This window comes from Hemiscyllium ocellatum, chromosome 29 (assembly GCF_020745735.1).
Source record: "Hemiscyllium ocellatum isolate sHemOce1 chromosome 29, sHemOce1.pat.X.cur, whole genome shotgun sequence".
NCBI classification, from domain to species: Eukaryota; Metazoa; Chordata; class Chondrichthyes; order Orectolobiformes; family Hemiscylliidae; genus Hemiscyllium; species Hemiscyllium ocellatum.
This window is the reverse complement of record NC_083429.1, coordinates 1,566,087-1,590,313: the sequence shown is the minus strand read 5'-3', so window position 1 is coordinate 1,590,313 and position 24,227 is coordinate 1,566,087.

Below are 24,227 nucleotides of genomic sequence, written 5' to 3'. Positions count from 1 at the left end.
GTGCCGAATGCTGTTCCATCACTTACGCGCTGCAGGGAAAAGCCAATAAAATACAGATCAGCGAGACCAGTGATGGGTAAAAGTTTGGAGGAGATTCAGAGAGAATGGACGTACGTGTACTTTGGAAAGGAAGAGCTGATTAGAGATAGTCAGCATGACTTTGTGAGTGGAAAATCTTGTCTGACAAAGCTGATTTATTCTTCGAGGATGTGGCCAAGAGATAGGCGAATGTAGAGCGCTCACCGTTGTCTACATGGATTTCAGCAAAGTATTGGACAATGTTGCAAGTGTTCGAGAACATCGAGTAAAAAGGAGGAAGGAAGCTTAGTTAAGTCCGAGGAAGCAAGTATCAGGCAGGGCTTTAGAGTGTTACATGGAGCAATATGGTGACTCGATGGTTCGCATTGCTGCCTCACAGCACCGGAGACCCGGCTCCGATTCCAGCCTCAGGAGACAGTAAATCCTACACATTCTACCCATGGCTGCATGGGTTTCCTTCTGGAGCTCCGTTTTTTCCCCCAGTCCAAAGATGTGCTCTCATGTGAATCAAATATCCAATAATCCATTGTGTTCAGGGATGTGTAGTTTCGATGTATTTAGCACCCAGGTGCATTAGGTAAAGTATATGTTTGGAGTAACGGGTCTAGGTGGGCTATTCTTCGAGTTGTTTGTATGGATTTGATAGAACATAGAACATCGAACATAGAAAAATACAGCGCAGTACATGCCCTTTGGCCCACGATGTTGCGCCGATCCAAGTCCACCTAACCTACACTAGCCCACTATCCTCCATATGTCTATCCAATGACCGTTTAAATGCCCATAAAGAGGGAGAGTCCAACACTGCTACTGGCAGGGCATTCCATGAACTCACGACTCGCTGAGTAAAAAATCTACCCCTAACATCTGTCCTATACCTACCACCCCTTAATTTAAAGCTATGCCCCCTCGTAATAGCTGACTCCATACGTGGAAAAACGTTCTCATGATCAACCCTATTTAAACCACTTGCACACCTTATCAAGTCACCCTTAAACCATCATTTTTCCAATGAAAACAGCACCAAGTGCCTCAGCCTTTCCTCATACGATCTTCCTTCCATTCCAGGCAACATCCTGGTAAACCTCCTCTGCACCCGTTCCAGTGCCTCCACATCCTTCCTATGGTATGCCGACCAAAACTGCACACAATACTCCAGATGCGGCCGCACCAGAGTCTTATACAACTGCAACATGTCCTCAGGACTCTGGAAATCAATTCGTCTACCAATAAAAACCAGTACGCCATATGCCTTCTTCACAGCACTATTTACCTGGGTGGCAACTTTCAGCGATCTGTGTACATGGACACAAAGATCCCTCTACTCATCCACACTACCAAGTAACTGACCATTATCCCAGTACCCCATCTTCTTGTTACTCTTACCAAAGTGAATCACAACACACTTAGCTACATTGAACTCCATTTGCCACCTATCTGCCCAGCTCTGCATCCTTTCTCACTGACAACAACTCCATCGACTTTCGTATCATCCGCAAACTTGCTCACCCAACCTTCTAGCTCCTCCTCCAGTCATTAATAGAAATGACAAACAGCAATGGTCCCAAAACAGATCCTTGCAGAACACCGCTAGTAACTGCACTCCAACATGAACCTTTACCATCAACTACTAATCTCTGTCTTCTTCCAGCCAGCCAAATCCTAATCCAAACATCCAACTCACCCTAAATGCCATACGTCCGTATTTTTGCAGTAGCCTACCATGGGGAAACTTATCAAACGCCTTACTAAAATCCATATGCACCACATCTACCGCTTTACCCTCGTCCACATCCTTAGTCACCAAATGGCCTATTTCCACACTGTAGTGATTTTATAATGGTATCCAGGAAGGAACTGAAGAATTTTCTTTGGAGAGCCAGAAGGAGGTATAAAAAATCTTTAGTGGTTAGAATGATGGAAACTGTAAGGCCTTCTGAACTTAGGCGAGCAACAAGAGGTAGCCAGCTAGAGGTTCGGGCTGATCATGGATAGGGGAGCTAATGGTGCCGGGAGTCGAAGGAGATAGGGATGGTCCTTAATGAACATGTACTTTGTTTCTGTGTTCACTCATGAAGGGATCTTGTCGTTTGCGGGGACTCCGTGAAACATGCCGATATACGTGATTACTTTGATGTTAAGAAAGTCGATGTGCTGAATATTTTGAAGAAAATAAGAATAAATCAGTGTCCTCAGCCAGACGAGACATACCCAAGTATACTACAGGATGTACGGGAAGAGATTCTTGTGCCTTTGACGATGATCTATTCCTCCTCACTTTTCATTGAATGTGTAACAGAGTATAAGAGGGCGAGAAATGTTATTCCCTTGTTCAAGACAGGGAAAGTGTTAATCCTGGGAATTATAGACCAGTCAATCTGATACACAGTGTGCAGATTATTAAAGTGGGCTCTGAGATCAGAATTAATGATGGTTTGGAATACCGTAACATCATTAGTGATAGTCAGCATAACTTTGTGAAGTGCAGATCATGAATCACACATCTTATTGAATTCCTTGAGAATGTGTCAAAACACATTGATGGCTCTTGCAGAAAGTACGGTGATATGGATCACAGGGAGATTTAGCTTTCAGAATAGAGCATGTACTGGCCCATAGGTTGCAGGAGATGCAAAGTATTCAGCCTGTATCATAGTGACCAGTGCCGTTCGACATGGATCACTTCTGGGCTATCTGACTTTTCTATTTTTACTGATGAGTTGGATGTGAATGTGGCAGAATGGGTTAGTGAGTTTGCGAATGACAAATCGATTAGTGGAGTAGTGTAGAGTGTGAATGTTTTTTTAAGGTTGCAAGGGGGCATTGATGGATGTGTTCAGAAGTGAATCAGGGATTTTGGGTACACGTCCATACACTCCCTCAAAGGTGTCACTCAAGGTGGTGGGGCTTTTAAGAAGGAGTGTGGTCTGCTGGCTTTCATGAGCTGGGGATTAAGTTTGAAAACCATGAGATTTTGCGATGGCTGTATGGCACCTGATTTAACCACACTTGTAATATTGCATTCAGTTCTTGTGCGCTCGTTTGCAGGATGCATATGGAAGCTTTTAAGGAAAGCTCAGAGAAGATTTGCAAGGATGCTACCTGAACTGGAAGGCATTTCTTATGAAGAGAACTTGGGGGAGCTCAGGTTTTTCTCATTGGAATGAACAAAGATGAAGCGCATCTTGACAGAGGTGAACATGATTATGAGAGGCACAGATTGAGTGAGCTATCTGCCACTTTTCTTTAACCATGGGAGCAATGGCTATTAAACGAGTTATAATTTTAAGAGGATTGGAAGGTGAATGGGCAATTTCAGAGTTCAGTTCTTCACACAGAGTGGTGGGTGGTGGTGAATGGACTGCCAGCGGTGCTAATAAAGCCAGATACATTAGGGATATTGAATGCAAACTTGGATATGTCACGGATGACAGTAAACTGTAGGATGTGTAGGTTAGTTTGATTTAGCAGGAGCACAAAACGCTGGTATAACGTCAAGGTCAAATGACCTTGATCTGTACGTCTCTTTGTTCTGTGTTGTATTTCTGTATGGTAAACTGAGTAATAAGCTCAAATCAACGTCAAAGATTATGGCATTCTAGCCAAATGGAATAAAACGTAGCTTGATGGTTGGAGACAGAGTGTGGTGAGAGGCATTTTGTTTTTTCTGACTGGAAGCATGTGATCAGCGGTGTTGTCAGTCCACTGTTGTTTGCTCGTTAGATAAATACTTTGGACAGCAATATTGGTTTCATAATAAATACGTCTGTGCGTGACACTGAAATTGTTGGTACAGTTACCTCTAATAGAACAATATTAACAGCATTTAGAATTGTAGGCAGAATAATAGCATGCGTAGTTTAATTAGACAAACGTGAAGTATTCATTTTGGTGTAAGAAACGAGGGCACGACTTGTACAGTTAGTGTGAGGCTGTAGTTAGTGTTGTCAATCAGAAACCTTGACATACAGGTAAAATTTTATTTGACTGTGGTCTCGCAGGTAGTCAGGGTGGTGCAACAAGCGTTTGGGATGCTTGCCTTCATTGTTTAGAACATTGAGAGTGAGAGTTGGGACATCATGTTGTTGATGTACAAGACATACGTGAGGCCACTACAAAGCAGTATTGATTAGTAAAAAGAACTCATCCAGATCATGTTTGTCCTTTGGGAATGACATCTGACATTCGTACCGGATCTGGCTAACATGTGAATCCAGACTAACAGCAATATGTCTGACTCTGAACTATCCTCTGAGTGATTAGCAGTCGAAAAAAGAATGATTGTCCAATCAATGACATTCTAATCCCATGAATGAGTAAACAAAAATATTTGTCCCTCCATAACTCTTTAGGTAACTTCAGCTGAATCAATTCGTATTGGCTGTGGAACATGGTTCAGACTCTGGCCACTCCCTCAAACACTAACAAAACTTAAAGCATCTTCAAATGTCCTAGTTTCTATCGTGTTATTAAATGCTGGTACGAATTCCCCTTCCAACTGCAGTCCTCCTCATGTGAGACCCTTTGAAACCCCAATAACACCTATGCATAAAACACTCTCGCTTCAGTATTGTTAGCAATTTTTTTGATGATATTCTAAGCCTCATAATCCAACATGATCCATTTTTTCTTGAGTGAGCGACGGGTGGGGATTTCTTGCTAAGGTTTTGTCTGTTTCAATGGAATGTCCTTTTGTTGATTGTTTTACACTCTTCCTTCAAATGTCATTCACTGTTCATTTAGAGACATGCATTTCGAAGGATTACCCTGTTTACCTTGGTCAATTCACCTCTCAAATTCATTCGGATTGATTTTTTTCGGTTCTAGTTGTAGCTTTCACTTTATGTGATTCACTTTTGTAAAAAAAAGTATTCTTTTAAACTGCAATTTATCACAATTTCCCGGAGGGTCTGTCTGTGTGACACAACTCATTAACTCAGTTCCATCACACAGCAGTCAATCTGAGATAGTTATGTCCCTCGCCAGTTGCACAATGTGTTATTCACAGAAACACTGACAAGTGAGATATTCGAAGAGGAGTCGAGAGAATGCTTCTGTCTGAGTGATTCGCCCAGGTTATACGAACATTGAAGTTTCCCAAAATTATCACAATACCTTTGTTAAAAAAATGAATTCCTATTTAATGCAGTTACGAGCAATAAAACAGAAGGCTTAAGAGTTTGCACACTGCTTGTGTCATTGGCAAGTAGTAGCCCGAAATTAAATTCATACTGACTCTACTTCATCATCTGAGGCAAATGCTTTCTCTGCCTTGACTTTATCATCCATTGCTGCCAGCGTTACTCATTCTGCTTTCACATTGTACGAGTGCCCAGCAGGGATGTGTACCATTGAATATTTATGATTCTCCTTTCCTTCACATAACCATGTCTGTCTGGTGACACAAACCAATATGCCTCGTTGCAGAGATTTCGCACTTCCAAACATATTTAGGCTTTCCAATAGTTTCCTATCATAACCCTATTTGCTAATGCACAATTTTAGATAAAATCTATCCAATACTGTTCCATTATGCTTGCCTTCACCCACATCCTATGCTTTTCTGATGCTTCCCTTTTCTCTTCGGATTTGGAATGCTCCTTAAAACTCAAACGTGTCCCTACATCCTCTGTGGTCGTTTGAAGCCCTGTCCATAAACCGACCGACATGACGGAACAGGCCGTTGGTTCCAGATCTATTCCAGTGGGGCCACCCTGACCTTTTTAAAACCACGTATCTGATGTCGGTGTCTCTGGCTGAGCAGCATGTATTTCCTAGCGCTAGCTGTCCTTGAACTGAATGGCTTGCTCGGCCATTTCAGAAGGCAAATGAGAAACAAACGCTTTGATGTGGGTATTTCGTGTAGACCATGTGAGGATGGTAGATGTACTTCTCTGAAAGACATGTTTTTGGGTTTTGAAAATCAGCAATGGTTTCATACTTATTCGTGGATTGTTCTTTTCATGTTTAATCATTAATCTTTTCAAATTCCGTTTATCAACACCCTTTCCCTTCGAATATCAAAGTAATTTTTATTCATTTGGCTAGCCCTCACTGATCCCATGTGATCTAAATTTGGTAAACATTTTACCATGCTGATCGCTGTGAAAGACATTGCTGAATAGTACAGATATCTGGCAAACCTTTGTCATATCTCCTGTTTGCTCTCCTGATTTCCCTTTGAATTGATTTAATAAACCTACAATATTTTCCAATTGATTCATTTATTCCAGATGGCTATATTTGGCATGAACCTCAATATCTCCAGTCATCCATTGTTTCCTCGCGTTGTCACATTTTTCCTCACCCAAACGGGAATATGCAGGTCCTTACCTCTTATTTCATCTCTCTTTTGAAAGTTTTCCATTTGCCATGCGTCCATGTACCTGTAAAGTAACCTCCCAGATCAACTCTTGAAAGCTCTTCATTAATACGTAATGGATTGGGACAAGGCAAATTTTGACCTTTAACTTGTCGACCAGCCCTGTCCTTTTCCATAACTATCTTCAAACTGATTGAAATGTGTTTATTCGCCAAACTGCTCTCCCACTAACACCTCAGTCCCTTTCTCTAACTTCTTTCTGAAAGGGAGGTCAGGATTTTTTTTCCCTTTCTCCAGTGGGTCCATTTATTTTTTGACTGGAAGTTTTCTTGAAATTACTGAACAAATTCCTCCCAACGAAGCTCTGAACACTATGACAGTCTCAGTCTCAGTTAAACACCCCGAATCTGGCAACCCTATCATTCTTACAAATATATGAGGGCTCCCGACTTCCGTTATGCTCAGTTTCCCGCTGACTATTGGGAGCTGCAGTACAGTGATATCAAAGTAATGACCCATTCTTATTTCTCAGTTGCACGGATAAGCTTCACTTGGCGATCCCCACAAATATCGACTCCAAGTGCTGCCGTGATGCCTTCATTGATCGAAAATTCCCTACCCACAGCCCCCTCACTTGCTTCCCATTCTGCTGTAGTATCTGTAACCTGAAACGTTGAGCTGCCATTATTGTCTGTCCCTTAGTTGTGTTTCTGTAATACCTGTGATATACCAGTCCCATGTATCCATGCCATAAGTTCAACTGCGTTACCAGTCAGGCCTTTTACGTCGCATTGAATACAGCTCAATTCGTCAGTTTGCCCACTTTGACTACGTCTCTTGTCTGTATTATCTATTTAAATTACTCTTTTTTAAATTCAGTCCCAGAATCAACATTCAGACTGTAATCTATGTCCATCGGTCTCACTACGGACAACACCCTCACATTTCATGCCATCTGCAAACCGACTAATGATACCTTCTGCTTTCATATCCAAGCCATTAAATTATATAATGAACAGCAATGGTTTCTGCACAGATCCCGGTGGTGCATCCGCTAGTGAAAGAATTTTAAACAAAATAAGTCTCTCCACCAATTTTGGTTACAATTTGCAAATTGTCTGTTGGATTGGCCTTCCATGTGGGACCTTGTCAAAGTACTTAATGAACTGCATGTAAACCACATCATCTGCAATGCCCTCATCAACATTTTCAATCCTAATATCACGAAAAACAGGATCTTCCTCCACCAAATCCGTGCTGATTGTTCCTAATTGTTTCTAGCCTTTCCAAGTGTTGATTCATCATATCCTTAGAAATTGTTTCCCATAACTTCCTTTTTATTCATGTGACCATCTGCTCTGAACTTATCTAACCTATCCCTGCTGCCCTTCATGAAAACTGGACCAATATTAGCTATCCCCCAGTCATTCAGCACTTCGCCTGTGGCCAGCAAAGTGATCAATGTATTCTTCAGGACTCCATAAATATCCTCCCTTGCCACCTTCCTATCAGTCTGGGATACATCTGTTTGGGCACTGGGGATTTCTTCAACTTTATGCCTGTGAAGTCATTTTAATACCTCCTCCTTATTGATCTTAAATTGTTCTGGAATCTCACCATCCCAACTGAAATCCCACCTATATTAGTTTCCTCCTCTGTGAATACAGATGAGACGTATTCAGTGAAGACCTCGACTGCTTCCTCTGGTTCCATGCTCAGATTGCTCGTTTGGATTTGAACATGTCCCACAGTTTAGCTGGTAACCCTGTATCTCTAACTCTGCTTATAAAATAGACGGTGACAATTTCCTTAACAGTATATGGCAAGAATATTGCATGACCATAGTTTGCCCTTCATTTTATAGACACCCTTGCACTCTCTATGCTTTGGAAGAGCTTCACCTGGCTTATCTTTATCAAACTCACCATATTGCTTGATCAGTATTCGCAAAGGTTGCTGCCTTTGGTATTCACTCTGCGTGGAACACAATAGAACTGAACTCCCACTGTATCACTTCAAACTACAACCACGTCTGAATATGGACCCGATTGCAAATAGTTCCGCCAAGTCCATGTTTGCCATATCCTGTCTAATGATAGCAATACCGATAGGTGACTCAATTGTGAGGGCGACACAGAGGAGATTCTGTCGCAGCAGAACAGACCCCAAGATGGTGTGCTACCTCCCGGGTGCCAGGCTCATGGATGTTTATGAGCGGTTGCAGAACTTCTGATGAGGCAAGATGAACAGTGAGATCATAGAGCACGTGAGCACACATGACAGGTGGACAAAGGTATGGGGTCCTGTGAAAAAGTATAGGAGGGTAGGTAGCAATTTAAAAAGCAGGACCTCAAGTAATCTCCAGATTACTCTCAATGAGGATAGAAATAGAAAGATAGGCCAGATGAATGCGTGGCTCAGGAGCTGGTGTAGGGCAAGAGATTTAAGTATATAAATCGTTGGGACCTCTTCAGAGGTGTAGGGTATAGGGATAGATGGTTGGATTTGAGAGACGGGGAACCAGTATACATGCAGGTTGGGGGGGGGGGGGGGGAGCAGGATTTGCTAATGTTACCTGGGAGGTTTAAAACTAATTTGGCAGGGGGCTTTGAATATGAGGGGGGCTATCGACTAGTTACATGAAAATACATTTGCCACTGAGACAAAGTTCAATATTCAGGATGTCCAGAGGAGCGGTAAAGGGAAGCAAATGACTTCTGGTTTGAAGTGAATTTATTTTAATGCGTGAGGCCTCCTTGTAAGGAAGATGAGCTCGGAGCCAGGTTTAGCTCTAGGGACTGTGGAATTATAACCAGAACAGAAACATGTCTGAATGAAGGGAAGGACTAATAGTTCAGTGTTCCAGCATACAGGAGATACAGGCGTGACAGAAGTAAAAGTAAACGTGGAGGGAGCGTTATGCTGTTGATAAGGGAGGAGGTAAGAGCAATGCGTAGCGACGATACTCCTCACGGGCAATCAAGTGAGGCCATGTGGTTAGAAATTTAAAAGAAGAATTAAATAATCACCTTAATGTGACTGTGTTCTAGAAATAAAAATTGACAACGTGTACTAGAAGAGCAGACTCGTGGAGAGATTGTCGGTACCTGGAGGAATAAAATCTCCATTGGTTGGAGATTTTAATTTGTCGTATATGGACTGGGCCAGCCTGAGTGTAAAAGACCCGTTAAAGGTGGACATTGTCACATGTGCCCAAGAAAGTTTCATAAATAAATATGTAGGGGGCTCTGTTCAGGCGTGTGCAACATTGAATCTCCTCTTGGAAAACGAGTTCGAGCAAGTGACAGAAGTGAGCGTCGCAGAGTGACCATAACACTCTTCGATTTAACCTTACTATGGCAAAAAAAAACATAGGAGACATCCACAGGGTAAGGCGCTGAACTGGAACAGGACTGGTGTTGGGACAATTAGGCATGATCGAATAGACATCGATCAGGATCGAAGAAAGGGTGAGTCTATTCATGGAATGACTGGCAAATGGGAAGCTTATGGAAGTGTGGCACCAAGTATCCAGGGGACATATGTCTTTGTTCGGGTGCATTAAATGGCTGGTCGGTTGAGGGATCCCTAGCTGACGTGGACTATTGAGGCTCTGGCCTGAAATATGAAGGCGGCATAAATTGGCTTTACTGTATCCAAAGCTCTGTAACTTCTTACATTCCAATAGACACGATCAGTGTCTGGAAACCGTGCAATCCTCCCTGCTTGTGTAAGCCTCTCAGTACCCTACAACGCTCCAGATCTGTCGAACCTGCTCCACTCCCTGTAACTACGCAGATCCAGTTCCTACTAGACTCATGATCTATGTAACATCGTCCCATTGCTATCACCCACCCTGTCAATATCAGCACCTCCATTCTCTACATCAATCTACTTATCTCCATAATTTTCTCTAGCTCTTACACCCCTATCAGTGTATATATCCCCCTTCCCTACAATCCTCCCTTCCACATGAACATCCAGCAGTTTGTGCAGTACAACCTCATGTATGACTGCCACAACCAAAATTGCTGTTCTTTTCTCTGGAAAATCTATCAGTCTCCAAATTCTCCATATGTAAATAATCTCCAGAACCTAAGCCTTCATGTATCAATAATCAACATCAGTCATGACTTCCCTCCTCACATCTCTTCCTCTACTGCTAAAACTGGCAGCCCATTCCGTCGACCCACAACTCTGCGTAAAGAAACTACCTTGCACGTTTTACCTAAACCTTAGGCCAAATACCTGAAAAGCATATCGCCCCATTATATGCAAATGAATAGAATCCTCATCATTTCCACCTTTAATAAGTGAGATCTTGCTGGGCTTTGATGCCTCCTGGTAACAGGTTTTCAAGCAATGAATTTCAAGGAAAGTGGCAAAGTTAATTATTGAGCGTGAGGCTATGGATGTTGCCCACATGGACTTTACTAGAACATTTGACAATGGTAGGTTGGTCGGGAAGATCAAATCTCAATCCACGTTGGTTGGTAAGTTGGACACAAAGTATTCTTGGTCATGGTAGACAGAAGAATGTGCATATCTCATTGGCGGTCGGCAGCCTTTTGCGTTTCACAACGATCATTGTTGCGATTTCTGTTTGTAATGTTCATCAGTGATTATGATGTAAATATCAGCGCTCTGATGATTACTTTTGTCGATGACATTTGGAAAGGGAAGCATTATTAAGGATATCTGGCGGAATTGTGGACAGTGAGGAAGGATGTTAAAGGATGCAGCAGCAAGTAGAACAAATAGAATGCTGTGGGGAGAAATGTAACTTTGAATTTCCTCGGGAAAATTGTAAGGTGGTGCATTTTGGGAAGTGAAATGCAAGAGAAATGTAAACTGTAAATGTCCAGAGTCTTCGAAGATTCCTAAACAGAGGGACCTAGGGTGCAACTGCAAATACAACAGGATGCAGTGGTAAAGAAGGTGTATGGCATGCTTTCCTTCATTGATTGCAGCATAGAGTACAGGCGATAGAATGTCATGATGTAATCGAGTAAAATTTCAAATCTGCCACGTTTGGATTGTCGTGTGTAGTTCTTGTCGCCAAACTATTGGAAGGAATTGGAGGATTTGGATAGGATGCAAAAGAGGTTTACCAACATGTTCCCCGATTGAGAATGTGATAAGTGTAAGTTGGACACTGTTGGATTGCTTTCTCATTCGCTAAGGTACTACGTGGTAAATATATGTAATACGGAGAGTCGTGGATAGTGTGGAGAATCGGAATCTCTTTTCCAATGGGTAAATGTCAAATATTAGGGTGCTTTGGCTTATGTTGAGCGCGTAAAATTTTAAACGAGATGAATGAGTCCCGTTAATTTATATAATGTGGGAGCTGCTCAGGATTTAATAGGAGCGAAGTTGTGAGCAAAGATTTTACATGACATTTATACAGAAACATGAACATGCAGAGAATCGAGTTGTATAGACCATGTGTAGGATTTAGGGATTTGTTGAAAATAGCATCATGATCAGCACAGCCATCGTGGACGGAATAGCCTATGGGTGTACTGCAGTGTTCCATTTTCTTGGAAAATTGCCAACATGTAACCAGAGAACGCTTCTCAGAATCTTGAAGTTTTCATTCAATTTCATTCCCTTTCTTCGAAACTCTAATGGTTTCAATCAGAACCTACTCAAACCCATATCATGAGAAATCCCTCCATTCCCAAGATCAGCTTAGAGAAACTTCTCTGACCTCACTCAAATAAAAGAATACCTTTCCTCAGGGAAATCATGCAGTTCATTAAGTTCTTAATGTCGTCTAACTCTCACTTTATATACTTTCAGCGTGACGTCCTTATTTTAGCATCAACTCCCTTTGTACTAAATGCCAGAATTTGATTTGCATTCTCCATTACATGCTGAACCTGCAAGTGACATTTATGAGATTGATACACAATCATTCTGAAACCCTTTGTTCAGTAAGTGTGAAACCAGTTGTGCACGATTATATTGTAAATCATATGACAATAAAAAAACTAGGCCTTTGAAACCAACGGGCGATGCATGATTTTATGAAAGGCCAATATTGTCAAGCCTTTCGAATTTTATATTTTGATGTGGTGATAAATCGCACAATAGATAAAGGTGAGGGAATGGAGGACAGTATATGAGGTTTCAGAAGCTGTTGGATAAGTTTGAACAAGGGCTAAAGTGTAGATGTGGAGAGAATAAAGCCTCTAAAAGGTCAGTGAGTCTGTTGATGTGGAACCACTGTGATGATGCAGATCAGAAACAGATGCTTTGTGTCAGTATTTACAGTGTAGAAAAACAAAGAAGCTCAGGAACTTGAACAAATAAAGAGCGATGTCTTGGAAAGAGCTGCAATGGGGGGACAGGAGGTGCTTGAAAACTAATCTGCATCAAGGTCGCTGAAACCTTGGGATTTCATCAGATCTATCGCAGCACCTTGGGAGAACCTAGAGAGGAAATTGCTCGAAGCCTTGCAGAGACATTTCTGTGGTCGAGAGCCACTTCAGACGAGTGAACCTGATGTCAGTGTAGGTTAAGTTGCTGAAGGAGATGCTGAGTGAAAGGATCGTCATGCATTTGGAAAGGCAACGACTAATTAGAAATAGTCAACATGTCTTTGTTTGTGGAATATCATGTCTAACAAACCTGATCGAATTTTTGAGGAGGTGGACAAGTGATAGATCATGGCAGAACAGTAATGGTTGTCGACATGGGCTTTAGCAAGGCCCTTGACAAGGCATCACATGGCAGACTGGTGAATAAGTTTAAATCACATGATCTGGGCCCACTCACAATTGGATACAAAATTAGCTTCCGGTAGGAGACAGAGCGTGTTCATATCGGGTTACTTCTCAAACTGTAGATTTGTGTCCAACGGTGTGAAATGTTGCTCATCGCTGGGTTCACCGTTGTGCATCATTTATAGAAACGATTTGAATGAGAATACAGCAGTCGTGGTTAGCATTTTTTGAGTCAAGGTGGTGGTAAGGTGGACATTCAAGAATATTATCTAGGGATACAATAGGTTCAACAATTGTACTGGACAGTCTGCTTTGGAGTAGCAAGTGGAGAAATGCAAGATGGTGCGTTTTTCTGAGGGAAACCAGCGTGGGACGTGTTCAGTTAATGTTGGGGCACTGAGTAGTGTTGTCAAACAAAAACCCAGCTCTGCAGGTTAACAGTTGTTTGAAAGTGGTGTCTCAGGTAGACAGGTTAGTGAACGATATGCTTTGGAAACTTGCCTTCATTGGTCAGAGCATTGAGAAGGAGTTTTCATGTTATTTTATGCCTGTACACGCCATTATTGAGGTCACCATGTAAGCATAGTTATCAGTACGAAGAACACATCTGGTTTACTTAAGTCCTTGAGGGAAGCGCATCTGACATTCTTACCTGGTCTGGCTCACATGTAACGCCAGACGCCCATCAATTTGGCAGACCTGGAGTTGCTTCCGGGCAATTAGGAGTGGGCAATGAATGCTGGACCAACCGGTGAGATCCTCTGCCCATGACTGAATAAATAAAAGTACATTATTCCCTTCATGCCTTTGCAACCACCTCTAGTTCACTGAATTTATAACATTGTTCAGGCCCTTTGCCACTCTCTTTAATATTCTTACCACCTCCAGAACGTTTAACGTTCTGAATTATCACAATGCCTTTCTTACAAATTCCTATGAATTGTTGAGTAATGCAATGATGAGCCATTAAATCGTGGTAGACTGCCTAAAAACAGATCTCGTGCGTGTGCTTTGGACACGTATTGAACAGTTTGCATTTAGACTGAATGTACTACATACCCTGAGCCCAGTTGATATCTCTGCAAAGCTTTTGTTGTCCATTACTTTCAGAGTTATCCATTCTGCTTTTCTATTCTGTCTGAATCCTCGCAAGTTTTATTTTCCCCAAAAAATATTAACGTCTAACATTTGTTCTCCCTGTAACCACGTGTCACTGTTGTCTAAATTTTATTCCTGTTCCCGTCACAAATCCATCTAAACTGTTGTAGGTACTTAAGCCATTCCAAAAAAAAGTAACGCTATAATTTATTTATAACCACAATTTCCTGCCACAATCCTATTCGCTGACGTACAGTTTTCGTTAAACTAGGTCCCTTTCTGTTCCTTTCTGTTTGTATTCTAACACATCCCCAAGCTGTTTTGGTGCTTCACACGTTCTCTTTGGAATTAGAATGCTCCTTTCACCTGAAAACGGTACTTGCACCCTTTCTGTCAATTTGAAGCCCTGACTGTATACCGACGGATTTGCTGGGGATTGGTCTCAGCACATTTCAGTTAGTTTCTATTCACTCGTGGAATGTGGGAGTCTCTGGCTGCTCAGCATCTCTTGCCCAACCTTAGCTGCCGTTGAACTGAGTGGCTTGCTGAATCTCTTCAGAGGGCAGTTGAGAATCGAACACTTTGCTCTGCTTCTGCAGTCATGTGGAGGCTATACCAACTGCAGGTGGACTATATCCATCCGAAAGGATGTCAGTTCGTCAGCTTGGCATCACTGACAGCGGCATTAGTTTCTAGTGAAAAGGAGACCAGGGAATTGCCTGTCCCACTCGTAAATCACTCACCCCTGAGTATTGATACCAGTTCACCATATAGCAAAGCCTTTTTTTCTTGACTATTGATTGATCCTGATACCTTCTTGTTCTCTGATGATATCTCTGAGTATCTCTCCATGTCGCATCTCACACTGTGTGGGTCGAATTACTGTCCCTACTGCATCTTTTGCAGCTACTCCAGCTCCTGAGCTAACAGAATTCTCCAGTCCAGAGAGAGGAGGCAGCACATATCTGGGATAGAGACTGGGATTGTACAGATCTCTGGTGGAATCATTATCGTTCTCCACGTGTAATACTCGCAGCATCAGTCTAATTTTCTTTCCTGACCATTTTTCTGTCTCTTGTATCAACTCAGAAAGTACCTGACGGAGCAGAATTCCCAGCTGCTGTCTTGGCCATAACCTCATTCAAGATGGCTGGTCACCCAGAGAAATAAATGACAGGGATATCTGGATCCTTCAATAAATGTAGCAAGGTAGGTTCACTCACAGTAAACAGAGCATAGAGTAATTAAAGGGTTTGAAATATCGGCCTGCTAGATATGACATAAATACATTGTTGAGAGGTAAACACAGAACATAAAAGGGTGGACGCTAGGAAATTGTTGCCATTAGGGGAGGAGACTAGGACCCGTGGACACGGCCTGAGAATTAGAGGGGTAAATTGAGAACAGAAATGTGGAGACATTTCTTCAGCCAGAGAGTGGTGGACCTGTGGAATTCATTGCTGCAGAGTGCAGTGGATGCCGGGATACGAAATATCTTCAAGGCAGAGATTGATAAATTCTTGATGTCACAAGGAATTAAGTGCAACGGGGAGAATGCGGGTAAGTGGAGTTGAAATGCCCATCAGCCATGATTGAATGGCGGAGTGGACTCGATGGGCCGAATGACCTTCCTTACACTCCTATTTCTTATGGTCTTATATATCTCCCAGGCTCAATTACCATCCTCTTGTGATAGGATTACTTTCAGTTCTGCTGCACCAAGCCTTCCTGAGACAGCATAGTAAGTTCACAATTATCAATCTAGTCCTGTGGTATGTCAGTGAGGGTCAGTAATACAGAGATGAAAGAAGGCCTCCCTCAAGAATGTGGGAGTGAAGTCTAAGATCTTTCTCATCTGTGTTCCCTCTCCAACATTCTCTGTTGTCATATCACAGAGTCATACAGCAAGAATATATAGATTTCCGTCTAATCCGTCTGCGCCAGTGACTTGAATGTTTTTAATGTTCAGAGCAGTTCTGATCACTGTAGCAACTTCCCCTGCTCACAATGCCTTTATATATTTGAAACCTACTCCAGTGTTGACATCTCTCCCTGTCTCTGAAAAGTGTTCCAGTGTTGACGAGACGCCCAATCTCAGCAATCACCTCCTCCAGTCATTACAGTAATCCAGGTTTCTGTCAACTTGCACAATATCTCGTCCACCCTGTGTCTGTAATATTCTCCAGCCCTAACCATCCACCCCATCGGTGTCCTTTCCTGCAGCCCCGATGGCGCATGATAGCACCGTTGTCTTCATTCTCTATAACACTCCTGTCTTCCGTCCTCCAGCACCACACGACCTCTGCAAACATATACTAACCAGAAAGACCTCTCTATCTGCATAATTTTCTGCAGTCACTACAGTCTTTCCTGCCTATGTAACCAGCTCCAAACCCGTCAATCTCCCTCGTTCTTCAGCCACTTTAACCCTTGCCTTGTCTGCAACCTCCTCGAGTCTCGGCAATCTCCTCTATCGCTGTGAACGTCTTCCAAGATAACAATGCTCCGTAACTCTACCTCCTGCCATCACTTCTAGCCTTCCGAACTCTGTACCTTCCCGAAGCCACTGGAATTATCCACGTAACTATAACAACCACTTTATTGGTGGATCGAAGTCCAGTCGCGACAGCTCTCACTTTCGCTAACCTCCTCCAATCTGAAGAACAATCGAGTGTCTCCATCCCTCTGTGCTACTAAATTCACCCAAATTCGAAAAGCAGGACCATTCAAATCACTATGGCAGTAACCTCTTCCAGCTCCTGTCTATCTCTGTGCATCATCCTGTCCCTCCTATACTCAGATCATTTCATCTCGACAACCCTCACGTTTACTATAAACGGCTTCTATCTCTACAACCGAGTCCATCACTAAGTAAAATCTCCCTGCTCCTACTCCCCTGCCGGCGCAAGTAAACTCTGAGTGCCATTGAAAATATTTGTGGTTTGGTACCTCCAGACACGATGACACTGTTTAACTCTACAACCAACCATAACCTCCTATAGTGCTCCATATCGCAGTAATCTTTTCCAAAACCGACGTAGCTCCCTTTCAGTCACCTCCTCCAGCCGCGACATCTGCTTATCTCCAAAAGCTCCTTCAGGCTGAATGAAAGACCCTTCCGATCTAATCTTGAACAGACTCCACAGGTTTACCAATCTCTATTACCTCCTCCAGTCACTCCAACCTTCTTTATCTGTGTAACCTCTTCCAGTCACTCAAATCCTAGCCACCACTGTTACCAACTCGTTACTCCAACCCTCCTTAAATCTGAAACCAAAAACAGTCACTCCAAATCTCGCTATCACTCTAACCTCCTACAGTTATTCCAGATACTCCAACACTCCCTATCTCTGCAATCTTCTCAAGTTACTCCAATCCTCCCTATCACGGAATCCTCATATAGACATTCCCACCTCACTATCTCATTAACCTTCTGCAGTTACTCCAAGTCACCCTATTTCTGAAACATCAGATGGTCACTCAAAACCTCACTATCTCTTTAACCTCATTCAGTTACTCCAACCCTACTTTTCCCTGCAACGTCCTCCAGTTACTCCAATCAACCCGATCTCTGATAGCTCCTCCATTTATTCCAACCCTCCCTATCTCTCTAACATCCTCCATTCACTCCATCTCACCCTATTTCTGCAATTTCCTCCAAAATCTAAAACCGATTTTACTGTAACTTCCTGTGTTGTCACCCCAACACTCCCTATCTCTGTGGACTCCTCCGGTCACTCCGGCCCTCCCAGGCTCCATAACCTTTTGGACCCACCACAAGCCTCCCTATCTCTGTAACCTCCTGCATTTACTTCAACACCCCTTTCTCTGTAACCTCCTACATGCACTCAAAATCTCTCGATTGCTTTATAAAGTTCCAGTTACGTCAACCTTTCTCACTTCTGTTACCTCCTGCAGTCCCTCCATCCATGCCTAAATCTTTAACTTCCTCCTGTTACTCTAAACTACCCTATCTCTGAAATCTCTTCACTTACACCATTTCTGTAATCTCCTGCAGTCACTCCACATACGCAATCTCTTTAACAATCTCCAGTTATTCGATCCCTCCCTATCTCTGGAATCTCATACAGATACTCCAAAACTCGCTACCTCTGTAACCTCTTCCAGTCACTCGAGACCTCGTATCTTTGTAACCTCCTCCACTGACACCTACTCTCACCACATCGGTAACCACGTCCAGTTTTTTTTTCTGTAACCTCCCCGAATCACTCTATTCTTCCCTATCTCTCTAACGTTCTCCAGTCACTCAATCGTTCCGCATTTCTGTAACCAACCCTATCACTCTAAATACCCGAATCACTCCAATTGTTTCCCTGTCTGCAGCTTCATTAAGGCAGTCTAACCATTGCTTTCTTTGCAAAATTCTCCAGTCACTCCAACGGTCCTTATATCTTCAACTCCCCAATCACTTCAAGCAGTTATTTCAGTCTAACCTCCTTCATGTCCCACCAGTCCGCCATCTCTGTGTAACATCCGATGCTTACTCCAATCCTCCCTATCTCTTTAACCTCCTACCAGTACGCCAATCCTCCCTTCCTCTGTGAACTCTTCCAGTTACTTCATTCTTCTGTATCTCTGAAACCTCCTCCAGTTACACATACCTTCTGTATCTCCATAAAGTCCCCCAGTCACTCCAACTCCGTTTTCTCTGGAACCACCTCCAGTCACACTAAATTTCTCTGCTTCTGTAACCTCTGTGAAATTCAATTCTTCCCTGTCTGTGTAACCTCCTCCAGTCACTCCATCGATCCCTATCTCTCAAACCTCACCAATCACTCCAACCGTCCGAATTTTTATAACCTCTCCAATCACTCCATTCGTTTCTGTGATTATAATAACCTTCATTCACTAAAATCATTCCTTTCTCGACTAACTCCTCCAGTCACTCCACCCTCCCTATATTTTTGACATTCCCAGTCACTCTCTATCAATGAAAGTTGCTCCAGTCACTCCAATCCTCCATATCTCTTTACCTCCTCCAGTTACTCAGCACTCTCTATCTTTCTAACCTCCTCCAGATACTTGATCCTCCCTCTTTCTGCAAACATCTCCACTTCTTTCAATCCTCCCTATCTCTGAAGCCTCTTCCAGTAACTCCAACCTTCATTATCCCTGTAATATTCTCCAGTCACTCGATCCCACTCTGTAAGCTCCTGCAATAACTCGGCCCGGTGGCACAGTGGTGAGCACTGCTACCTCACAGCTGCAGAGGCCCGTGTTCTGCTCCCGCCTGAGGCAACTGTCTGTGTGGCGTTTGCACATTCTCCCTGTGTCTGCGTGGGTTTAGCTCCGGTTTCCTCCCACAGTCCAAAAATGTGCAGGTTAGGTCAATTAGCCTTGCTAAATTGCCCGTAGTGTTAGGTGAAGGGATGAATGTAGGTGGGTGGGTTGCTCATTAGAGGGTCGGTGTGATTTTGTTGGAGCCAAGTGCCCGTTTTCACACTTTATGTAATTTAATCAACTCCAACGCCCTTTCCCTGTCACCTCCGACAGTAACAGCACATATCCCTATCTCTGCGACCTCCTCCAGTCACCCTGAACTTCCCTGCCACTCTAATCTCCTGGAGTCACTCCATCCCTCCTTATCTTTGAAACCTTCTTTCAAAGTTATTCCAACCCTTCTTTCACTGTAAACACCTAGTCACCCCACCCTCCATACTTCTCTAACCTCCTGCAATCACATGAACATTGCCTATGCATTTAACATCATCTAGTTACTCCAACCAGCCCTAACTCTGACATCTCATCCAGTTATTCCGAACAACCCTAACACTGTAATAGCCTCCATTTACACCATCCCACCCTTTCTCTGTAACCTGGTTCAAAACAGTCCCTTTCTCTGTATCACCTATACAAAACTCTAACTGTCCCTAACTCTGTAGCCTCCTCAAGCGAATGCTAGTCTTCCTGTCTCTGTAACCACCTGCACATACGTCAACCCTCTCTACTTCTATAACCTGTTCCAGTCACTCCAAACGTCAGTATCTCTGTAACCTCCTCCAGTTATAGCTACCCTCCCCATCTCTGGAAATTACTCCAGTCTCTCCAACAGTCCTTAACTTTTTAACCGCCTCCAATCTCTCCAAATCTACCGATTTCTGAAACTTCACTGAATAATTCCACTCACCCCTATTACAGTAACCTCCTCCATTCACCCCACAGCTCCCTTTCTCCCTTACTCCGTCCCGCTGCTTTAACCATTCATATCTCTGTAAACTCCTCCGGTGACCCAAACGCTCCCTTTATGTGCAACATCCTCAGTCACTCCAAACCTTTCTTTCACTCTAACCTCCTACAGTTACTCTAACCTTCCCTATATGTGTAACCTCCAATGGTCACTCAAATCCGCTCAATCTCTCTAACATCCTACATTTACGTCAAACCTCCTGATCTCTGTAAACTCCTCCAGTTACTTCGTCCTTCCCTCTTGGTCAAATTGCTCCAATTATTCAAGCCCTCTCTCTCTGTAACATGCTTCAGTCAATCCATTGCGCCCCATCTCTGCAACCTCCCGCAGTTAATCCATCCCTCTTTCCCTGTAACATCTTCCAGTGACTCCAATCCTCCTTACCTCGGTAACCGCCTGCAGTTAATCCAAACACCCCTTTCTCTGTAACCTCCAACATAAGTTTTACTCTCCATATCTCGTTAACCTTCCTCCAGTTACACCAATGATCCCTATCTCTCGAACCTCCTAATTGCACCCCAATCCTCCCTATCTCAGTAAAATTCTCCAGTTACTCCATAACTCTCTATGTATGAAACGGCCTTCAGTTTCTCAACCAATCATATCTCAGAATCCTCCTCCAGTTATGCAAAGCTTCCCAACCTTCTCACCTCTTCCATTTCTTCCAGCCTTCTATTTCTCTGTAACCTGCTTCGGTCACTCAATTACTTCCTATCTTTGTGATCTCCCCCAGTAACTGCAACGCTTCCGATCTTTGTAACCTCCTCCAATTCCTCCCTTCATCTCTATCTCTGGAGCCTCCTCCATTCACTCCAAAGTTTTCTCTCGCTGTAATCTCCCCATCACTCCATCACTTTTCCGTGTTATAAGACTTCTGTGTCGTTTTATATGATGGCGTGAGAGTCATTTAACACTAATAATATCCTGTCTCCGTAACCTCATCGTTCCTGTCGGATCCACTCTGCTCTCCACATTCTCTAAAAGCCAATGCAACCCTCCTTATCTTTAGAATTCATACAGACCATTATAACATTTCATTCTCTGGAATCTCTCCGGCCCCGACCATCCATCCTCTCTGTGTAATGCTTCTCAAAAATTCAAACATCTCCAGTTTTCTGTTACTACTCCAATCCATATCAAACGCCCAATCTTCACAATCCCCTTCAGTGCACACAATCACCAATGTCACTAACTCATTCAATCGCATTATCTCCATGACATCCTCGTGCCACCTCAGTATTTGTTATGTCTGCAACTTCGTCCCTCACCTATAACTCAGCCCATCTCTTTACCTTCCACCAACATCTAAAATTGTCCCTATTGTTTAAACTCCTCCAATGCCTAACAAGCATTGGAGGACAGCGCCCTGACAGCGCTTCCTTTTCTTTAACTGCCTTCTGACCCAACACAGCTCCCTATGTCTGCAAACTACATCTACAAAATCCTACCTTATTGATGGAAACATTTTCAGCCATCGCTAACTCTGTAATCTTTATCAAATGTTAATACCCTCCAGGTATCTCTAACCTTCATTCGCCCCTTCAAATCTCCACCAGCTGTTTCAACCCTCTCTATCCCCGCAAGATCATCCAAGAAAAGTCACATCTTTATCTGCAGAACCTTCTCTTATTAATTTCCTGCCGCACTCATGCAAACTTTTGTTCCTGTTTTCTGCACTCTGTCGCCCTCAATATCCTCCACCTGGACGTCCCTAGCTTTCTGTAATAACTTTCAACAGCTCAATCGGCCCGTACGTCTGTGACGTTCTCCACAATGATCAAGGACCTTTTCAAATGGGAGCTCTGCGGGTTTGGAGGATGTTATAATTGCAGGAATGTTTGTAGAAACTACAGAATTTGTAATGGTAAGTAGGGTTATCGAGCATAAAAGATGGTACAGAGATTGGCAATTTATCGGCACAGAGAAAAGTGTCTGGAATTTACCGAATTTGCTGTTATTTTCAAGAAAAGAAATGATATTGAGCAGCAAATGGAAAGACCCATTGTCGAGTCTAGGATCTCCTTCTTCTGACTGTGGTACTCCGAACTGGAATAGGTACTAGCGATTGATTCTGCACAGGCTAGTGAGAGAATTTTTGGGCTTCATGATAGAACTTTGGAGCTCAGTTTCAGGATAGGTGAAAACAGCTGACAACGTTCAGGTAAGACAGGGAAGTCGGGCCTTTCTGATCTCATTGTGAGCCACATTTTCCAGAATGGATGTGGGTAACTATAAATACACTAAAGCTGCGGCTTACTGAGTTCAGAATGTGTTTACCTATTCTGTAATAATGTCTCGATGTGATATTGATCCGAAACATGAACCACAGCAATTACTCTCCGCAAGAATAACTCCCAGATATCATTAATTGTCCAGTGGTCAACCTAAAGAGAGTCAGATCAGAATAAGTGTTCATTTTCTGAAATGGTACAACTGATAAAAGAAGAATATTTTCAGCTGGTGAGGATTGAATGTTCACCACTGACCATAATCTGTGTAGATGAACAGTTCACCCAACAAATCAGAGTGTGGGCTACATCTACAGGCCTTCTGTATCTGACGCCCTATCCCCTTCTCGTGCATACAGACGAAGAGCTAAGTCGTATGATAAATTGTCCAGGTACCAATTTCGTCAGGTTTCATGGAGGGTTTCTCTCCACAAACCTTGCGTATGCAAAATATTGATTTGCTTGGTCCATCTCCATTTTCACTTCAAACAAAACCGAAAACTTTCCGTGTGTTTGTAATCTCCTACAGCGCCGAGACCAATCCATATCCCTGAAATACACCCCAGCCTTCACAGACCTTTCCTATATCTGTAAATTCTTTTGGTCGATGCAGCCGTTCTCGTCTCTGGCACTTGCTGCTATTCCTGAATTTCTTTCTAACTTTTCAACAAGCGAAACGAAGTGATAACTTTAAATCGTATGAACCAGGTCAGATATAGCTGTCATTCTGGAGATGTCCCTGCAGTGTGACCAAAACTGAGTCCTGGGTAGTCTAGAGTTTTCACCATTTATGCATGAACGATAAATAGGCCAATACGCTGCAGTATCATTGTGTATAAAAGCATGGGATCAGTATTATTATGATACGAATAACATTACACACTGCTCCTTCATGCCTTCTCCCCTCATTCCTCTATATTCATCATATCAGTTATTCGTACAATTTGAAAAAATCATAAAATAACACAACATAAAGGAGAAAACTCTGTACATTGTCTGCATTGAAAACTAAAAGCTACGTTTCTATTTTGAGAAACCCTTGTTCTGAAACCCTGGAGACTCCAGGACTTTAGTTGTAGATCGAGGCACTGTTGTGTTTGAAAAGGATTGAGAGGTTTCTGCCTCTACTCCGCTTCCATTCGTGACTTCCAAATCGCTATCATACTCTGGGTGAAACAACATCTTTCCTCACCACTTTTCTAATATTTCAACAAATTGCATTAAATGTCCGCTGCTGGTAACTGAACTCTGCAATGGCATCAAGATGTTGTATCCCTCTCTACGCTTGCCACTGACAATATGTACCCTGAATCAAATCTGATGTAAGCATCCTCCGTTCCAATCTTTCCTCATAAATGTACTTTCACTTACACACGGTAACGAACCTCCTCTGCACCCTCTGCAGTCCAATTTCACCTTTCCATGCGATGGGGTCGACAGAACTGCACACAGTGCACAATTTGTGACTGAACCCATTATTTATACACTCTCTGCATAAACTTCCAGATCTCATCGAGTCATTAAGTCATGGAGATGAACAGCATTGAAACAGACTATTCAGTCTAACACGTCCACGCGGACCAGATATCTCAATCTAATTT